Source organism: Salvelinus sp. IW2-2015, unplaced genomic scaffold (genome assembly GCF_002910315.2).
Source record: "Salvelinus sp. IW2-2015 unplaced genomic scaffold, ASM291031v2 Un_scaffold2572, whole genome shotgun sequence".
Classification (NCBI taxonomy): Eukaryota; Metazoa; Chordata; class Actinopteri; order Salmoniformes; family Salmonidae; genus Salvelinus; species Salvelinus sp. IW2-2015.
Genome location: NW_019943882.1, coordinates 16,795 through 35,799, shown reverse-complemented (window position 1 = coordinate 35,799; position 19,005 = coordinate 16,795). Strand labels below are relative to the sequence as shown.

Genomic DNA, 19,005 nt, shown 5'->3' with positions numbered 1-19,005 from the left:
CGAATGTAAATCAAAGCTAGATGTTGAACTGATGTCTGTGCCCAGTGGGAGGTTACAGGTGGTATTTCTAACCCAGCTCTAACTACACTAGACTAGTGGGAGAGTTACAGGTTGTATCTCCAACCGCTCTAACTACACTAGACTAGTGGGAGGTTACAGGTTGTATTGAGGAGGTCCCTCTGTAGTGTATATTATTTTAAACAAAATAACTACTGTAGATGGATTCAAAACAGTTCTATATTTATTGAGAGAAATTAAACACTCTCACACACACACTCTTATGCAGGGCTTTGACGTTGACGATGGTTTAGACATGTTGCTCGTTCAGTCAGTCAACTATCCTGCAGGAATACAAAGCATTGAGAAGGTTAGTGTTAGAGTTAGACAAGTGAGAGAGCCTGGTCAGATCAAACTGATGAGATTAGACCAGAGACTGAGTGTGTTTGGTGTGTGTGTGTATGTGTGTTGTGTTGGGTGGGGGGGGGGGTTGTGTCATGTGGGTTCAGGGCCTGGGATAGTATTTCAGTTGCCTGGCGACTCCCAAAGAGAGAGGCAGGTACAAAACTAACACCTGAATAATTTAACAGACAGAGGGAGTTAGATAGAGGGGAGAGAGAGAAGAAGAGAGGAGAGATAGCAAGGGGGAAGAGAGCGGGAGGGATAAAGGGAGAGAGAGGGAATGGAGAGAGAGAGAAAGTTAGAGAGCATGGGAGGGAGAGGGAGTGGGGGAGAGGGAGTGGAGAGAGTAGGAGAGAGTGGGAGAAAGAGGGGAGGGATAAGGGAGAGAGAGGGAGAGGGGAGAAGAGGGGGAGAGAGAAAGTTAGAGAGCAGACAAGAAATGGGAGTGGGGGAGGGAGTGGAGAGAGTGAAGGGGGAAGGGAGCGAAAGGGAGTGGAGAGAGGGGCGAGAGAGAGGGGGAGGGATAAAGGGAGAGAGGGGGGGAGGAGAAAGTTAGAGAGCAGGGAAGAGAGTGGGAGAGGGAGAGAGAGGGAGAGGGAGTGGAGAGAGTAGGAGAGAGTGGGAGAGAGAGGGAGAGGGGGAGGGAGAAGAATCCATAGAATCTAAGCTCTCCTGGGGAAATTGGAACACACTGAACAAACAACAGCACCAACAGGTATCTATCAAAACCCAGATGTATGGGTAAACCACTTCTCCAATCTTTCTCGCTCTATAACAAACAACAAACAGCAAACAGCAAAAACACATAAATGATCAAATATCAATCCTAGAATCAACTATTAAAGACTACCAGAACACACTGGATTCTCCAAATACATTGATTGAACTACAGGACAAAATACAAACCCTCCAACCCAAAAAGGCCTGTGGTGTTTGTTGATGGTATCCTACATGAAATTATAAAATATACTGACCAGAAATTCCAATTGGCTATACTTAAAAATTGTGTGGTTTTTGGGTCCACTGTGTGTAGGTGAAAACAAGTAAAAATTAAACAAAAAGATGTTCTGTGTGCCTTCACTCTGTCTTCCTCCTCCCTGGGCCTGCTGTTTCAATGCCAAGAACCTGTCTGTCTCCCTGCCTGTCTGCCTGTCTGCCTGTCTGCCTGTCTCCCTGCCTGTCTGCCTGTCTCCCTGTCTCCCTGCCTGTCTCCCGCTTTTCTTGCACTTTTTACACCTTGTAGTGTGTGGTCCCGTGTGGCTCAGTTGGTAGAGCATGGCGCTTGCAACGCCAGGGTTGTGGGTTCATTCCCCACGGGGGGACCAGGATGAATATGTATGAACTTTCCAATTTGTAAGTCGCTCTGGATAAGAGCGTCAGCTAAATGACTTAAATGTAAATGTGTGAAACTACACAATGTCTTGCGGGAACCTGCAAAATGTTATTGCAACTGTAACGCTTGTCCTCGTCTGAAGAGGAGCATGGATCGGACCAAAACGCAGCGTGGTTTGAATACATACTTGTTTTATTAATGAAAGACGAAGACGGAAAAACTCTTAAACAAACTACAAAACAAATAAACGACGTGAACAGACCTGTACATGAGAACATCAAACACGAACGAACGAACGAACGAACGAACAAAAACAGTCCCATGTGGCACAAATACTGACACAGGAACAATCACCCACAAACAAACAGTGAGAAACAGTCTACCTTAATATGGTTCTCAATCAGAGGAAACGTAAAACACCTGCCCCTGATTGAGAACCATATCAGGCTAGTTGAATGAACCCAACATAGAAACACATAACGTAGAATGCCCACCCAGCTCACGTCCTGACCAACTAAACAAAGACAAAACAAAGGAAATAAGGTCAGGAACGTGACAGCAACACATTATTTCGATACATTGTAAAAAATTCTGTATTTTCCCAGACTCTACCCCAGCCAGGTGCAAATTGGGGGCGGGACAAGAAATAAATAGCTTTGCATGTGTGGCTCCTCACCACAATCAATCAGTATGGCAAAAAATGATCTCTGCTTAGAGGGCCTTAGAAAAAAAATATGCAGAGAGAGAAGCTAGTGTGGAAGGAGGATGAAGAATTTTCAGAATATGAGGATCATGTCAATTCGGAGTCTGACAGTGAGTTGGAAGAAGAGGATGAGGTCGACCCTCAGCCAGCCCCAGGACCAGCCCTTCAGCAACCAGCTCATCATCTGGAGGAGAATTATGGATGTCAAAACCTTTTGAAATGTAATGGTCTTCTTGCCCAAGGAATGAGCCACCCCTAAGTTGCCAATGTGATAAGGATGCAACCAGGACTGACGCAAATGGCGGGTACTCATGTGCAGGACATAAAGTCTTCTTTTGAAATGTTCATCCCAGACACTATCCAGAAAATCATTCTGAACTGCATTATTTTGGAGGGAAGGTGTGTTTTTGGAGAGAGATGGAAGGAGATGGACCAAACTCATTTACATGCATACTTTGGGGTTCTTAACCTTGTTGGTATCTTCAGATCCAATAGAGAATCCACAGAATCCCTGTGGGATGCAGAAACTGATCCAATGGTGAATCCACAGAATCCCTGTGGGATGCAGAAACTGATCCAAGGAGGAATCCACAGAATCCCGGTGGGATGATGCCAGAAACTGATCCAATGGTGAATCCACAGAATCCCTGTGGGAGGCAGAAACTGATCCAAAGAGGAATCCACAGATCCCTGTGGGATGCAGAAACTGATCCCAATGGTGAATCCACAGAATCCATTTACATTACATTTAAGTCATTTAGCAGACGCTCTTATCCAGAGCGACTTACAAATTGGTGCATTCACCTTATGATATCCAGTGGAACAAACCACTTTACAATAGTGCATCTAACTCTTTTAAGGGGGGGGTTAGAAGGATTACTTTATCCTATCCTAGGTATTCCTTAAAGAGGTGGGGTTTCAGGTGTCTCCGGAAGGTGGTGATTGACTCCGCTGACCTGGCGTCGTGAGGAGTTTGTTCCACCATTGGGGTGCCAGAGCAGCGAACAGTTTTGACTGGGCTGAGCGGGAACTGTACTTCCTCAGAGGTAGGGAGGCGAGCAGGCCAGAGGTGGATGGAACGCAGTGCCCTTGTTTGGGTGTAGGGCCTGATCAGAGCCTGAAGGTACGGAGGTGCCGTTCCCTCACAGCTCCGTAGGCAAGCACCATGGTCTTGTAGCGGATGCGAGCTTCAACTGGAAGCCAGTGGAGAGAGCGGAGGAGCGGGGTGACGTGAGAGAACTTGGGGAAAGTTGAACACCAGACGGGCTGCGGCGTTCTGGATGAGTTGGAGGGTTTAATGGCACAGGCAGGGAGCCCAGCCAACAGCGATTTGCAGTAATCCAGACGGGAGATGACAAGTGCCTGGATTAGACCTGCGCCGCTTCCTGCGTGAAGGCAGGGTCGTACTCTGCGAAAGTTTGTAGAGCATGAACCTACAGGAACGGGTCACCGCCTTGATGTTAGTGAGAACGACAGGGTGTTGTCCAGGATCACGCCAAGGTTCTTAGCACTCTGGGAGGAGGACACAATGGAGTTGTCAACCGTGATGGCGAGATCATGGAACGGGCAGTCCTTCCCCCGGGAGGAAGAGCAGCTCCGTCTTGCCGAGTTCAGCTTGAGGTGTGATCCGTCATCCACACTGATATGTCTGCCAGACATGCAGAAGATGCGATTCACCACCTGGTTATCAGAGGGGGAAAGGAGAAGATTAAATTGTGTGTCGTCTGCATAGCAATGATAGGAGAGACCATTGAGGATATGACAGAGCCAAGTGACTTGGTGATATAGCGAGTAATGGAGAGGGCCTAGAACAGAGCCCTGGGGGGACACCAGTGGTGAGAGCCACGTGGTGCGGAGACAGATTCTCGCCACGCCACCTGGTAGGACGACCTGTCAGGTAGGACGCAATCCAAGCGTGGGCCGCGCCGGAGATTGCCCAGCTCGGAGAGGGTGGAGAGGAGGATCTGATGGTTCACAGTATCAAAGGCAGCCGATAGGTCTAGAGGATGAGAGCAGAGGAGAGAGAGTTAGCTTTAGCAGTGCGGAGCGCCTCCGTGACACAGAGAAGACAGTCTCAGTTGAATGACTAGTCTTGAAACCTGACTGATTTGGATCAAGAAGGTCATTCTGAGAGAGATAGCAGGAGAGCTGGCCAAGGACGGCACTTCAAGAGTTTTGGAGAGAAAAGAAAGAAGGGATACTGGTCTGTAGTTGTTGACATCGGAGGGATCGAGTGTAGGTTTTTTCAAAGGGTGCAACTCTCGCTCTCTTGAAGACGGAAGGGACGTAGACCAGCGGTCAAGGATGAGTTGATGAGCGAGGTAAGGTAAGGGAGAAGGTCTCCGGAAATGGTCTGGAGAAGAGAGGAGGGGATAGGGTCAAGCGGGCAGGTTGTTGGCGGCGCCCGTCACAAGACGCGAATTTCATCTGGAGAGAGAGGGGAGAAAGAGGTCAAAGCACAGGGTAGGGCAGTGTGAGCAGAACCAGCGGTGTCGTTTGACTTAGCAAACGAGGACGGATGTCGTCGACCTTCTTTTCAAAATGGTTGACGAAAGTATCAGCAGAGAGGGAGGAGGGGGGAGGAGGGGGAGGAGGATTCAGGAGGGAGGAGAAGGTGGCAAAAGAGCTTCCTAGGGTTAGAGGCAGATGCTTTGGAATTTAGAGTGGTAGAAATTGGCTTTAGCAGCAAGGACAGAAGAGGAGAATGTAGAGAGGAGGGAGTGAAAGGATGCCAGGTCCGCAGGGAGGCGAGTTTTCCTCCATTTCGCTCGGCTGCCCGGAGCCTTTTCTAAGCTAAGCTGAATCCCTGTGGGATGCAGAAACTGATCCAAGGAGGAATCCACAGAATCCCTGTGGGGATGCAGAAAACTGATCCAATGGTGAATCCACAGAATCCCTGTGGGATGCAGAAAACTGATCCAAGGAGGAATCCACAGAATCCTGTGGGATGCAGAAACTGATTCCAAGGAGGAATCCACAGGATCCTGTGGGGAGCAGAAACTGATCCAATGGTGAATCCACAGAATCCCTGTGGGAGGCAGAAACTGATCCAAGAGGAATCCACAGAATCCCCGTGGATGCAGAAACTGATCCAATGGTGAATCCACAGAATCCCTGTGGGATGCAGAAACTGATCCAAGGAGGAATCCACAGAATCCCTGTGGGATGCAGAAACTGATCCAATGGTGAATCCACAGAATCCCTGTGGGATGCAGAAACTGATACAAGGAGGAATCCACAGAATCCCTGTGGGATGCAGAAACTGATCCAAAGACGAATCCACAGAATCCCTGTGGGATGCAGAAACTGATCCAATGGTGAATCCACAGAATCCCTGTGGAGTGCAGAAACTGATCCAAGGAGGAATCCACAGAATCCCTGTGGGATGCAGAAATGATCCAAGTGAATCCACAGAATCCTGTGGGAGGCAGAAACTGATCCAAGGAGGAATCCACAGAATCCCTGTGGATGCAGAAACTGATCCAAGGAGAATCCACAGAATCCCTGTGGGATGCAGAAACTGATCCAATGGTGAATCCACAGAATCCCTGTGGGAGGCAGAAACTGATCCAAAAGGAATCAACAGAATCCCTGTGGGATGCAGAAACTGATCCAGATGGTGAATCCACAGAATCCCTGTGGGATGCAGAAACTGATCCAAGGAGGAATCCACAGAATCCCTTGGGATGCAGAAACTGATCCAAAGAGGAATCCACAGAATCCCTGTGGAGGCAGAAACTGATCCAAGGAGGAATCCACAGAATCCCTGTGGGAGCAGAAACTGATCCAATGGTGAATCCACAGAATCCCGGTGGGATGCAGAAACTGATCCAAGGAGGAATCCACAGAATCCCTGTGGGATGCAGAAACTGATCCAATGGTGAATCCACAGAATCCCTGTGGGATGCAGAAACTGATCCAAGGAGAATCCACAGATCCCTGTGGGATGCAGAAACTGATCCAAGGAGTAATCCACAGAACCCTGTGGGATGCAGAAACTGATCCAAGGAGGAATCCACAGAATCCCTGTGGGATGCAGAAACTGATCCAATGGTGAATCCACAGAATCCCTGTGGGATGCAGAAACTGATCCAAGGAGGAATCCACAGAATCCCTGTGGGATGCAGAAACTGATCCAATGGTGAATCCACAGAATCCTGTGGATGCAGAAACTGATCCAAGGAGGAATCCACAGAATCCCTGTGGGATGCAGAAACTGATCCAATGGTGAATCCACAGAATCCCTGTGGAGGCAACTGATCCAAAGAGGAATCCACAGAATCCCTGTGGGATGAAGAAACTGATCCAATGTTGAATCCACAGAATCCTTGTGGGATGCAGAAACTGATCCAATGGTGAATCCACAGAATCCCTGTGGGATGCAGAAACTGACAGAGAACTTTTCTGCGCAACAATGTCTCCGGGAAACTTCCACATTATTTCCATGATTATCCGCTTCGATAACCGAGACACCAGACCAGCTCGGCGGCAGAGAGACAAGCTAGCTGCAATCAGGTCAGTGTGGGACAAGTGGGTGGATCACCTTCCCCTGTTTTACATCCCTGGGCCCAACGTTACTGTTGATGAGCAGTTTATGCCATTTAGGGGCCTCTGTCCCTTCAGGCAGTACATACCGTCTAACCCAAATCGAATAAAGATCTGGGCTGCCTGTGATGCTGCTTTATCATATGCGTGGAACTTGCAAGTGTATACTAAAATCAAATATCAAATATCTACTGTTTGCTGATGATCTGGTGCTTCTGTCTCCAACCAAGGAGGGCCTACAACAGCACCTAGACCTTCTGCACAGAATCTGTCAGACCTGGGCCCTGACAGTAAATGCCAGTAAGACAAAAATAATGGTGTTCGAAGTAAAGTCCAGTTACCAGCACCACAAATACAAATTCCATGTAGACACAGTTGCCCTAGAGCACACAAAAAACTATACATACCTCTGCCTAAACATCAGCGCCACAGGTAACTTCCACAAAGCTGTGAACGATCTGAGACAAGGCAAGAAGGGCCTTCTACGCCATCAAAAGGAACATCAAATTTTATATACCAATTAGGATCCAGGCTAAAATTACTTGAATCAGTTATAGAACCCATTGTCCTTTATGGTTGTGAGGTCTGGGGTCTGCTCACCAAACAATAATTCACAAAATGGGATAAACACCAAATCCAGAATCTGCATGCAGAATTCTGCAAAAATATTCTCAGTGTACAACGTAAAACCCCAAATAATGCATGCAGAGCAGAATTACAGCAATACTTGCTAACTATCTAAATCGAAATTCTACAACCACCTAAATGGAAGCGATTCCCAAACCTTCCATAACAAAGCCATCACCTACAGAGAGATGAACCTGGAGAAGAGTCCCCTAAGCAAGCTGGTCCTGGGGCTCTGTTCACAAACACAAACAGACCCCACAGAGCCCCAGGACAGCAACACAATTAGACACAACCAAATCATGAGAAAACAAAAATATAATTACTTGACACATTGGAAAAAATTACCCAAAAATCTGAGCAAACTAGAATGCTATTTGGCCCTAAACAGAGAGCACACAGTGGCAGAATACCTGACCACTGTGTCTGATCCTAAACTTAAAGGAAAGCTTTGACTATATACAGACTCAGTGAGCTTAGCCTTGCTATTGAGAGCGTCAGACCTGGCTCTCAAGAGAAGACAGGCTATGTGTCCCAGACCTGCTGTTTTCAACTCTCTAGAGACAGCAGGAGCGGTAGAGATACTCTTAATGATTGGCTATGAAAAGCCAACTGACATTTACTCCTGAGGTGCTGACTTGYTGCACYCTCDACAACTACTGTGATTATTATTATTTGACCATGCTGGTCATTTATGAACATTTGAACATCTTGGCCATGTTCTGTTATAATCTCCACCCGGCACAGCCAGAAGAGGACTGGCCACCCCTCATAGCCTGGTTCCTCTCTAGGTTTCTTCCTAGGTTTTGGCCTTTCTAGGGAGTTTTTCCTAGCCACCGTGCTTCTACACCTGCATTGCTTGCTGTTTGGGGTTTTAGGCTGGGTTTCTGTACAGCACTTTGAGATATCAGCTGATGTAAGAAGGGCTATATAAAATAAATTTGATTTGATGTGCACACTGCCCACAAAATGAGGTGGAAACTAAGCTGAACTACCTAACCTCCTGCCAAATGTATGACCATATTAGAGACACATATTTCCCTTAGATTACATAGGCCCACATAGAATTTCGAAAACAAATCCAATTTTGATAAACTCCCATATCTGTTGGGTGAAATACCACAGTGTGCCATCACAGCATCAATATTTGTGACCAGCAGCCACAAAAAAGGGCAACCAGTGAAGAACAAACACCATTGTACGTACAGCGCATATTTGTGTTTATTTATTTTCCCTTTTGTACTTTAATTAACTATTTGCACATCGTTAAAACACTGTTTATAGCCATAATATGACATCCTTTGGAACTTTTGTGAGTTTAATGTTTAATGTTCATTTTGTATTGTTTATTTCACTTTTGTTTATTATCTACAGTGCATTCAGAAAGTATTCATACCCCTTGACCATTGTTTTTACGTTACACATTTTATTATGTTACAGCCTTATTCTAAAATGGATTACATTATTTTTCCCCCTCATCAATCTACGCACAATACCCCATAACGACAAAACAAAAATATGTTTTTAGAAATTGCAGCAAATGTATTAAAATAAAAAACTTAAATATCACATTTACGTAAGTATTCAGACCCTTTACTAAGTACTTTGTTTAAGCACCTTAGGCAACGATTACAGCCTTAAGTCTTCTTGGGTATGATGCTACAAGTTTGGCACACCTGTATTTAGGAAGTTTCTCCCATTCTTCTCTGCAGATCCTCTCAAGCTCTGTCAGGTAATTTCAGGTCTCTTCAGAGATGTTAGATCGGCTTCAAGTCTGGGCTCTGGCTCAAGTCCGGGCTCTGGCTGAGCCACTCAGGGACATTCAGAGACTTGTCCCGAAGCCACTCCTACATTGTCTTGGCTGCGACCTTAGGGTCGTTGTCCTGTTAGAAGGTGAACCTTCACCCTAGTCTGAGGTCCTTAGGGCTCTGGAATTGGTTTTCTTTACAGATCTCACTGTACTTTGCTTCATTCATCTTTCCATCGATCCTGACTAGTCTCCCAGTCCCTGCAGCTGAAAAACATCCACACAGCATGATGCTGCCACCACCATGCTTCACCGTACGGATGGTGTCAGGTTTCCTCCAGACGTGATGCTTGGTATTCGGGCCAAAGAGTTTAATCTTGGTTTCATCAGACCAGAGAATCTTGTTTCTCATGGTCAGAGTCTTTAGGTGCCTTTTGGTAAACTTCAAGCGGGCTGTCATGTGCCTTTACTGAGGAGTGCCTTCCGTCTGGCCACTCTACCATAAAGGCCTGATTGGTGGAGTGCTGCAGAGATGGTTGTCCTTCTGGAAGGTTCTCCCATCTCCACAGAGGAACTCTAGAGCTCTGTCTGAGTGACCATCGGTTCTTGGTCACCTCCCTGACCAAGGCCCTTCTCCCCCAATTGCTCAGTTCGGCTTGGCGACCAGCGTTAGGTAGAGTCTTGGTGATTCCAAAACCTCTTCCATTGAAGAATAATGAAGGCCACTGGGTTCTTGGGGACCTTCAATGCTGCAGACAATTTATGGTACCCTTCCCCAGATCTGTGCCTCAACACAATCCTGTCTCGGAGCTCTACAGACAATTCCTTCGACCCCATGGCTTGGTTTTTGCTCTGACGTGCACTTTCAACTGTGGGACTTTATATAGACAGGTGTGTGCCTTTCCAAATCTTGTCTAATCAACTGAATTTACCACAGGCGGACTCTAATGAAGTTGTAGAAACACTGCCCTGTCGTGCATGAAAAGCCCAGGAGGCCGGACGTTTCTGAGATACTGGAACTGGCGCGCCTGGCACGGACAATCATACCACGCTCAAAATCGCTTAGATCACTCTTTTTGCCCATTCTAACGTTCATTGGAACAGTAACTAAATGCCTCGATGCCTGTCTGGTGTACCTAATAAACTGGCCACTGAATGTATATTATATTCCGGACTCTGACATTGCACGTTTGGATTATGTATGTATTGTTTTGTATTGCTTTCTATGTATTATTGCTGCACAAGCATTTCGCTGCACCTGTGATAACATCTGCAAATCTGTGAACGGGACCAATACACTTTGATTTGATTTGATTTATAGGCCTACTGCTGTGTCTCATCTCCACGTTCCATGTGCTCATTTCTTTACCGCAATGGCTCACGGTGAATCAATTTGTCCATAAGGCTGGTGCTCTCGCATTCGTCGGATTTTGGTAGAAATGGTATGATAAATTGTACATAAGCTTCTCCAAACTTGAAACTCACTCGTTGCCTATCTCAGCTACCCATGTTGTCAGGCGTCGCATTTTCTTGGAAAATGCAGTTCGCATGTTCTTCTTCGCCACGATCAGCTCAGAAATGAACAAATACAGATTTGAAATGACTAATAATATTGACAATTTAGCCCACTGAGTGAAACTCCCGGACAACAGTTGTGAGTAGCCTAATTTGATTCCATAGGCTGTTGTCCATTTTACTTTTACCTGTCCTATTTTTAGGAAATGTTCATTCATATTCACATCGAAGAGTATTCTGATTTGATAGGGTGCCATTTAGGCTATTTGATAGAAATCAAGCGTGACGTTAAAAAAAATCGAATTAAATCACATTTTATTGGTCACATACACATATTTAGAAGATGTTATTGCGGGACTAACGAAATGCTTATGTGTCTAGCTCCAACTGTGCAGTAATAACTAACAATTCACAACACACACAAATCTAAAATTGAATGAATGGAATTAAGATCTATATAAAAATTAGGATGAGCAATGTCAGAGTCCAGAGTGTAAATACAGTATATATATATATATATATATATATATATATATATATATATATATATATATATATATATATGTGTGATGGGATATATAAACATGACAGTATGTGAATATAATATTTAGTATATCTATAGATATAGTAAGGATAGAATTAGATATACAGTGGGCAAAAAGTATTTAGTCAGCCACCAATTGTGCAAGTTCTCCCACTTAAAAAGATGAGAGAGGCCTGTATTTGTACATCATAGTACACTTCAACTATGACAACAAAAGGAGAAAAAAAATCCAGAAAATCCATTGTAGGATTTTTATGAATTTATTTGCCAAATTATGGTGCGAAAATAAGTATTTGTCACCTACAAACAAGAGCAAAATTTCTGCTCTCACAGCCTGCTAACTTCTTCTTTAAGAGGCCTCCTCTGTCCTCCACTCTTACCTGTATTAATGCCACCTGTTTGAACTTGTATCAGTATACAAAGACACCTGTGTCCACAACCTCAAACAGTCACACTCCAAACTCCACTATGGCCAAGACCAAAGAGCTGTCAAAGGACACCAGAAACAAAATTGTAACCTGCACAGGCGGGAAGACTGAATCTGCAATAGGTAAGCAGCTTGGTTTGAATAAACAACTGTGGGAGCAATTATTAGGAATGGAAGACATACAAGACCACTGATAATCTCCCTCGATCTGGGGCTCCACGCAAATCTCACCCCGTGGGGTCAAAATGATCCCAAGAACGGTGAGCAAAAAATTCCAGTACCACACGGGGGACCTAGTGAATGACCTGCAGAGAACTGGGACGACAAGTAACAAGCCTACCACATCAGTAACACACTACGCCGCCAGGGACTCAAATCCTGCAGTGCCAGACGTGTTCCCCCTGCTTAAGCCAGTACATGTCCAGGCCCGTCTGAAGTTTGCTAGAGAGCCATTTGGATGACCAGAAGAAGATTGGGAGAATTCAGTATGGTCAGATGAAACCAAAAATAGAACTTTTTTTTGAAACTCAACTCGTCGGTTTGGAGGACAAAGAATGCCGAGTTACATCCAAAGAACACCATACCTACTGTGAAGCCTAATGGGCGCCCTCGGCAGAAAACATCATCTTCTGGGGTGCTGTGTTTTCTGCAACAGGTAACCAGGTCAACCGACTTGATCTGGTCACAAGGAAAGAAGAATGGGGCTGCCATTATCGTGAGATTTTGAGTGAAACACAACTCCTTCCATCAGCGCAATCGTTGTAAGAGCAATATTGAAGAGGAAGACAGTGCGCCCTCGCGGCGTCTCGTTACCCCAGCATGACAATATACGTCCCCCCATAGAGCCCACACGAAAGCCACGCGACGATCCGACCCTGGGCACACGAAGGAGTGGCTTCGTAGAAGCGATTTCAAGGTCCTGGAGTGGCCTAGCGCCAGTTCTCAGATCTCAACCATAGAAAAATCTTTTGGAGGAGATTGAAAGTTCCGTGTTGCCCAGCAACAGCCCCAAAAACATCACTGCTCTAGAGGAGATCTGCATGGAGGAATGGCCAAAATACCAGCAACAGTGTGTGAAAACCTTGTAGACTTACAGAAAACGTTTGACCTCTGTCATCTGCCAAAACAAGGTTAATAACAAAGTATTGAGATAAACTTTTGGTATTGACCAAATACTTATTTTCCACCATAATTTGTAAATAAACTCATAAAAAATCCTACAATGTGATTTTCTGGATTTTTTTTCTTCTCATTTTGTCTGTCATAGTTGAAGTGTACCTATGATGAAAATTACAGGCCTCTCTCATCTTTTTAAGTGGGAGAACTTGCACAATTGGTGGCTGACTAAATACTTTTTTGCCCCACTGTATATATGTGTGACGGTATATATACAGCAATAGTTAAATAGGATGGCCTTGACTTGAATACAGTATATACATACGAAATGAGTACAACAGTATGTAAACATTATTAAAGTGACCAGTGTCCGATGTCTATGGTCATAGGTCAGCAGATTCTAAGGTGCAGGGTTGAGTAACCAGGTGGTAGTCGGGGAGGGTAGGGTAGGAGGTCGGCTAATGATGGCTATTTAACAGTCTGATGGCCTTGAGATAGAGGCTGTTTTTCAGTCTCTCAGTCCCTGCTTTGATTCACCTGTACTGACCTCGCCTTCTGGATGATAACGGGGTGAACAGGCTGTGGCTCGGGTGGTTGATGTCCTTGATGATCTTTTTGGCCTTCCTGTGACATCGGGTGCTGTAGGTGTCCTGGAGGGCTGGCAGTGTGCCCCCAGTGATGCGTTGGGCATACCGCACCTCCCTCTGGAGAGCCCTGTGGTTGCAGATGGTGCAGTTGCCATACCAGGCAGTGATACAGCCCGACAGAATGCTCTCAATCGTGCATCTGTAAAAGTTTGTGAGGGTCTTAGGGGCCAAACCAAATTTCTTCAGCCTCCTGAGTTTGAAGAGGCGCTGTTGGTGATGTGTATACCAAGGAACTTGAAGCTTTTCACCTTCTCCACTGCAGCTCCGTTGATGTGGATGGGGGAGTTCTTCCTCTGCCATCTCCTGAAGTCCACGATCAGCTCCTTCGTTTTGTAGAAATTATTATCCCTGCACCACTTCGCCAGGGCCCTCACCACCTCCCTGTAGGCTATTTCGGCATTGTTCGTAATCAGGCCTACCACTATTGTGTCATCTGCAATCTTGATGATTGAGTTGAAGCCGTGCGTGGCCACGCAGTCATGAGTGAACAGGGGGTACAGGAGGGAGCTGAGCACGCATCCTTGTGGGGCCCCTGTGTTGATGATCAGTGTAGTGGATGCATTGTTTCCTACCTTCACCACCTGGGGGCAGCCCGTCAGGAAGTCCAGGACCCAGTTGCAATGAGTGGGGTTCAGACCCAGGGCCCCGAGCTTAATGATGAGCTTGGAGAGTACTATGGTGTTGAAGGCTGAGCTGTAGTCAATGAACAGCATTCTGACATAGATATGTATCTTGTGCAGTGCGATGGTGATTGCATTGTCCATGGATCGATTGCGGTGGTATGCAAATTGAAGTGGGTCTAGGGTGTCAGGTAAGACGGAGGTGATATGATCCTTAACTAGCCTCACAAAGCACATCATGATGACAGATGTGAGTGCTATGGGGTATTAGTCATTTTGTTCAGTTACCTTTGCTTTCATAGGAACAGGAATCTTGAAGCAAGTGGGGACAGCAGACTGGGATAGGGAGAGATTGAATATGTCCATAAACTCTCCAGGCAGCTGGTCTGGACTGGCAGCCTTGCGAGGGTTAACACACTTAAATGTCTTACTCACGTTGGCCACTGTGCTATTCTCAAAGCGGGCGAAGAAGTTGTTTAGCTTGTCCGGTAGTAAGGTGTCGGTGTTCACAACATGGCTGGTTTTCCCTTTGTAATCCGTGATGGTCTGGCCACATACCTCTCGTGTCTGAGACACTGAATTGCGACTCCACCTTGTCTCTGTCCTGACTTTTTGCTTGTTTGATTGCATTACAGAGGGCATAACTGCACTGTTTGTATTAAACCATATTCTCAATCACCTTGCCGTGGTTAAATGTGGTGGTTCGCACATTCAGTTTTGCGCGAATGCTTCCATCTGTCCACGGTTTTTGGTTTGGGTAGGATTTAATCATCACAGTGGGAACACCATCCCCTATACACTTCTTGATGAACTCAGTCACATTGTCAGTGTATACATCAATGTTATTCTCAGAGGCAACCCGGAACATATCCCAGTCCACGTGATCAAAACAATCTTGAAGCATGGATTCCGATTGGTCAGTCCAGCGTTGAATTGACCTTAGCATGGGTACTTCCTGTTTGAGTTTCTGCCTATAGGAAGGGAGGAACAGAATGGAGTTGTGATCTGATTTGCTGAAGGCAGGGCGGGGGAGGGCCTTGTAGACATCCCGGAAAGGTGAGTATCAACGGTTGAGAGTTTTTGAAGTGTGAGTACTACAGGCAATGTGTTTTCCTCAGATTTGCTTTGTTTAAAACCTCTACCGCTTCTCTCTCCCGGATCCGGGATCCTCCTCATCAAAAAAGCTGACTAGCATAGCCTAGCCTAACGTGACAGGGATATCATATAATATAATTTTCATGAAATTACAAGTCCAATACAGCAAATGAAAGATAAACATCTTGTGAATCCAGCCATCATTTCCGATTTTTTAAATGTTTTACAGTGAAAACACAATATGTATTTCTATTAGCTAACCACAATAGCCAAACACACAACCGCATATTTTCACCATGTTTCCACCGCATAGGTAGCTTTCACAAAACCGACAAAATAGATATAAAATTAGTCACTAACCAAGAAACAACTTCATCAGATGACAGTCTTATAACATGTTATACAATACATTTATGTTTTGTTCGAAAATGTGCATATTTGAGGTATAAATCATAGTTTTACATTGCAGCTACCATCAAAAATAGCACCAAAGCAGCCAGAATAATTACAGAGAGCAACGTGAAATAAATAAATACTCATCATAAAACATTTATGAAAAATACATGGTGTACAGCAAATGAAAGATAAACATCTTGTGAATCCAGCCAATATTTCCGATTTTTTAAGTGTTTTACAGCGAAAACACAATATAGAATTATATTAGCTTACCACAATAGCCAAACACACAAACGCATTCAATCACCGCAAAGGTAGCTTTCCGCAAAAACCAGCAAAATATATAAATTAATCACTAACCTTTGGACAACTTCATCAGATGACTGTCTTATAACATCATGTTATACAATACAATTATGTTTTGTTCGAAAATGTGCATATTTATAGGCTACAAATCCTGGTTATACATTGTGAATACGTAGCATCGATTCACCAGAATCTCCGGAGATATTTTGGACACTCACCTAATCTGACCAAAGAACTCATCAAAAACTTTACATAAAAATACTTGTTGTATGGCAAATGAAAGATACACTGGTTCTTAATGCAACCGCTGTGTTAGATTTTTTTTAAATAACTTTACCATAACATACAGCTTGCGTTATTGCGAGACAGCGCTCACCAAAACGCCGGAGAATAGGACTCAACATTTTACACAGAAATACGAAATAACATCATAAATGTTTTCTTACTTTTGCTGAGCTTCCATCAGAATGTTGTACAAGGAGTCCTTGGTCCAGAATAAATCGTTGTTTGGTTTTAGAATGTCCATTTCTTCTGTCGAATTCGCGCCACAATGCTAGCCAAGGTTGCTAACATTCCCATCCTCTCTTGACGCAAAGAACAGAAAACTCTAAAAGTCCCAATAAACGTTGAATAAACTGATAAAACTCGGTTGAAAAAACCTACTTTATGATGTTATTATCACATGTATCAAATAAAATCAGAGCCCGGAGATATTCGCCGTGTATACGTCACGCTTTTCAGAAGACAATGTCGAGCTCCGCCGCGCACCTTAGAAGACAAAGAAAATGCCGGACCTGTCACTCCAAAAGCTCTCATTCGACCTCAGATCAAGCTAGACACCCCATTCCACGTTCCACTGCCTGTTGACATCTAGTGGAAGGCGTATGAAGTGCATGCATATCGATAAATAAAAGCCAGTTGAATAGGCAGGCCCTGAAACAGAGCCTCGTTTTCAGATTTTTCACTTCCTGTATGGAATGCAAAATGAGTTCTGTTTGCAAAATGAGTTCTGTTTTACTCACATATATAATTCTTACAGTTTTAGAAACTTCTGAGTGTTTTCTATCAAATAGTAATAATAATATGCATATTGTATGATCTAGAAAAGAGTACGAGGCCGTTTCATTTGGGCACGATTTTTTCCAAAGTGAAAACAGCGCCCCTCTATTGACAAGAAGTTTTAAGTCCCCTGCTACAATAAATGTGGCCTCAGAATATGCATTTTCCAGTTTGAACCAAATCCAGTGTAGTTCCTTGAGGGCCATCGTGGTATCGGCTTGAGGGGGGATATACATGGCTATGACGATAACCGAAGAGAATTCTCTTGGGAGGTAATACGGTCGACATTTGATTGTGAGGCATTCTAGGTTGGGTGAACAAAAGGACTTGAGTTACAATCACAACATGTAACATGTTACATACATAGTTAATCATGAAACATACATGTCCCCCTGTCTTATTCCTGTCTGCACGATGCACTGAGAACCCAGCTGGCTGTTTGGACTCGACAGTATAGCTGCAGAGAGCCATGATTCCGTGAAACAGAGTATGTTAATTGTATCTCTATTTCTAAATTGTGTAACTGTTCTATCTGGCTGGCTACTGTTTGTAATGATTTGTCTTGTGGGCTATGTTCTCATAATCGTAATGTATGCTTTTCGCCGTAAAGCATTTTTAAAATCTGACACCGTGGTTGGATTCACAAGAAGTTAATCTTTAAACCTATGTAAATATGTTTTGTTTTCTGAATTTTTATAATGAGTATTTCTGTATTTGAATTTGGCGCCCAGCAGTTTTCACTGGCTGTTGAAGTGGTGGGACGCTACCGTCTCACGTGCCCAAGAGAGGTTAAAGTCCTTGATGTCTCTCTGGAAGGAGATCTTCGCCCTGAGCTCGTCTACTTTATTGTCCAGGGACTGAACATTATAGAGTAATATACTCGGAAGCGTTGGATTCAATTCGTGAGTCGTATTTCTGGTCGGAATGCTGGCTAGTTACCATCGCTCTAATATGCAAAAGTTATTTCCGGCTGTATATAATAACGCAAAAAACATTCTGGGCAAATAATGTAAGAAAAAGCACAGAAAAAAAATACTGCAAATATTCTGTACAAATAGTGCAAAGTTGCTTAGCAGCTAGAAACAGAGCTGTCAAGTCTATCGGCGCCATCTTGGTGAGTGTGTGTCTCATGAGATTGTCATAAATTTGGTCGCCCTGTAGGCTACAGAAAATCCACAGAGGCAATATACTCTTTCTTCCATACAGGCTACATGATTAATGTTAGATGACTTTGACAGAGTGTTGGTGCCACAGGGCTGTGTCTCTTCAACAGTACCATGGAGAGGATCACTGGGCATGGACACAATACATATTTTGTGCCCCTGCCATTGGCAAAGTGGGTACTGCTTATCATGTTCACCTTAGTAGCCCATATGCCACTTGCTGAGACAATCTCTATCATTGCTGACAATCTCTATCATTGTTTTGGGGAAGAATTATGTGATTTTTTGTGTTGTTGGTCAGTTTAGCCCAGAAAATGCCTCCCTCCTCAATCTGCTGCTCTAAGAGGCCACCTAATCCTGCCTAATGGGCAGGATGGCCCTGGGTTAAGCGCCTTGCTCAAGGGCACAACGGCAGGCATTAGATTTTTCCCGTCGGACCCTGGATTCAAACTGGCAACCCTCCAGTTGCTGGTTCACCTCTCTAACCTGCTAGGCTACCTGCTGCCCCCAGTATGCAACACCCGTAAACATTTCCCCCAGGCAAGGGGAAATTATTATTTTAGGTAAATCCTTAATGGAAGCAAGATGCTTTATTCAACCGGGCCCTGGTCTGTTGTCTGGTCTGGTTGTCTGGTCTGTTGTCTGGTCTGGTTGTCTGGTCTGTTGTCTGGTCTGTTTTCTGGTCTGTTGTCTGGTCTGGTTGTCTGGTCTGTTGTCTGGTCTGTTGTCTGGTCTGTTGTCTGGTCTGTTGTCTGGTCTGTTGTCT

At 44.7% G+C, this 19,005-nt stretch overlaps 1 long non-coding RNA gene across 1 annotated transcript in view; it reads right to left on the bottom strand.

Moving 5' to 3' along the window:
• Nucleotides 1-262: 262 nt before the first annotated feature.
• Nucleotides 263-19,005, bottom strand: part of LOC139025370 (uncharacterized) — a 32,702-nt gene continuing 13,959 nt past the window's right edge. Inside the window, exon 3 of the long non-coding RNA XR_011476947.1 lies at nt 263-341. This is a non-coding gene — a long non-coding RNA (uncharacterized lncRNA). The remainder of the gene's footprint in view (nt 342-19,005) is intronic.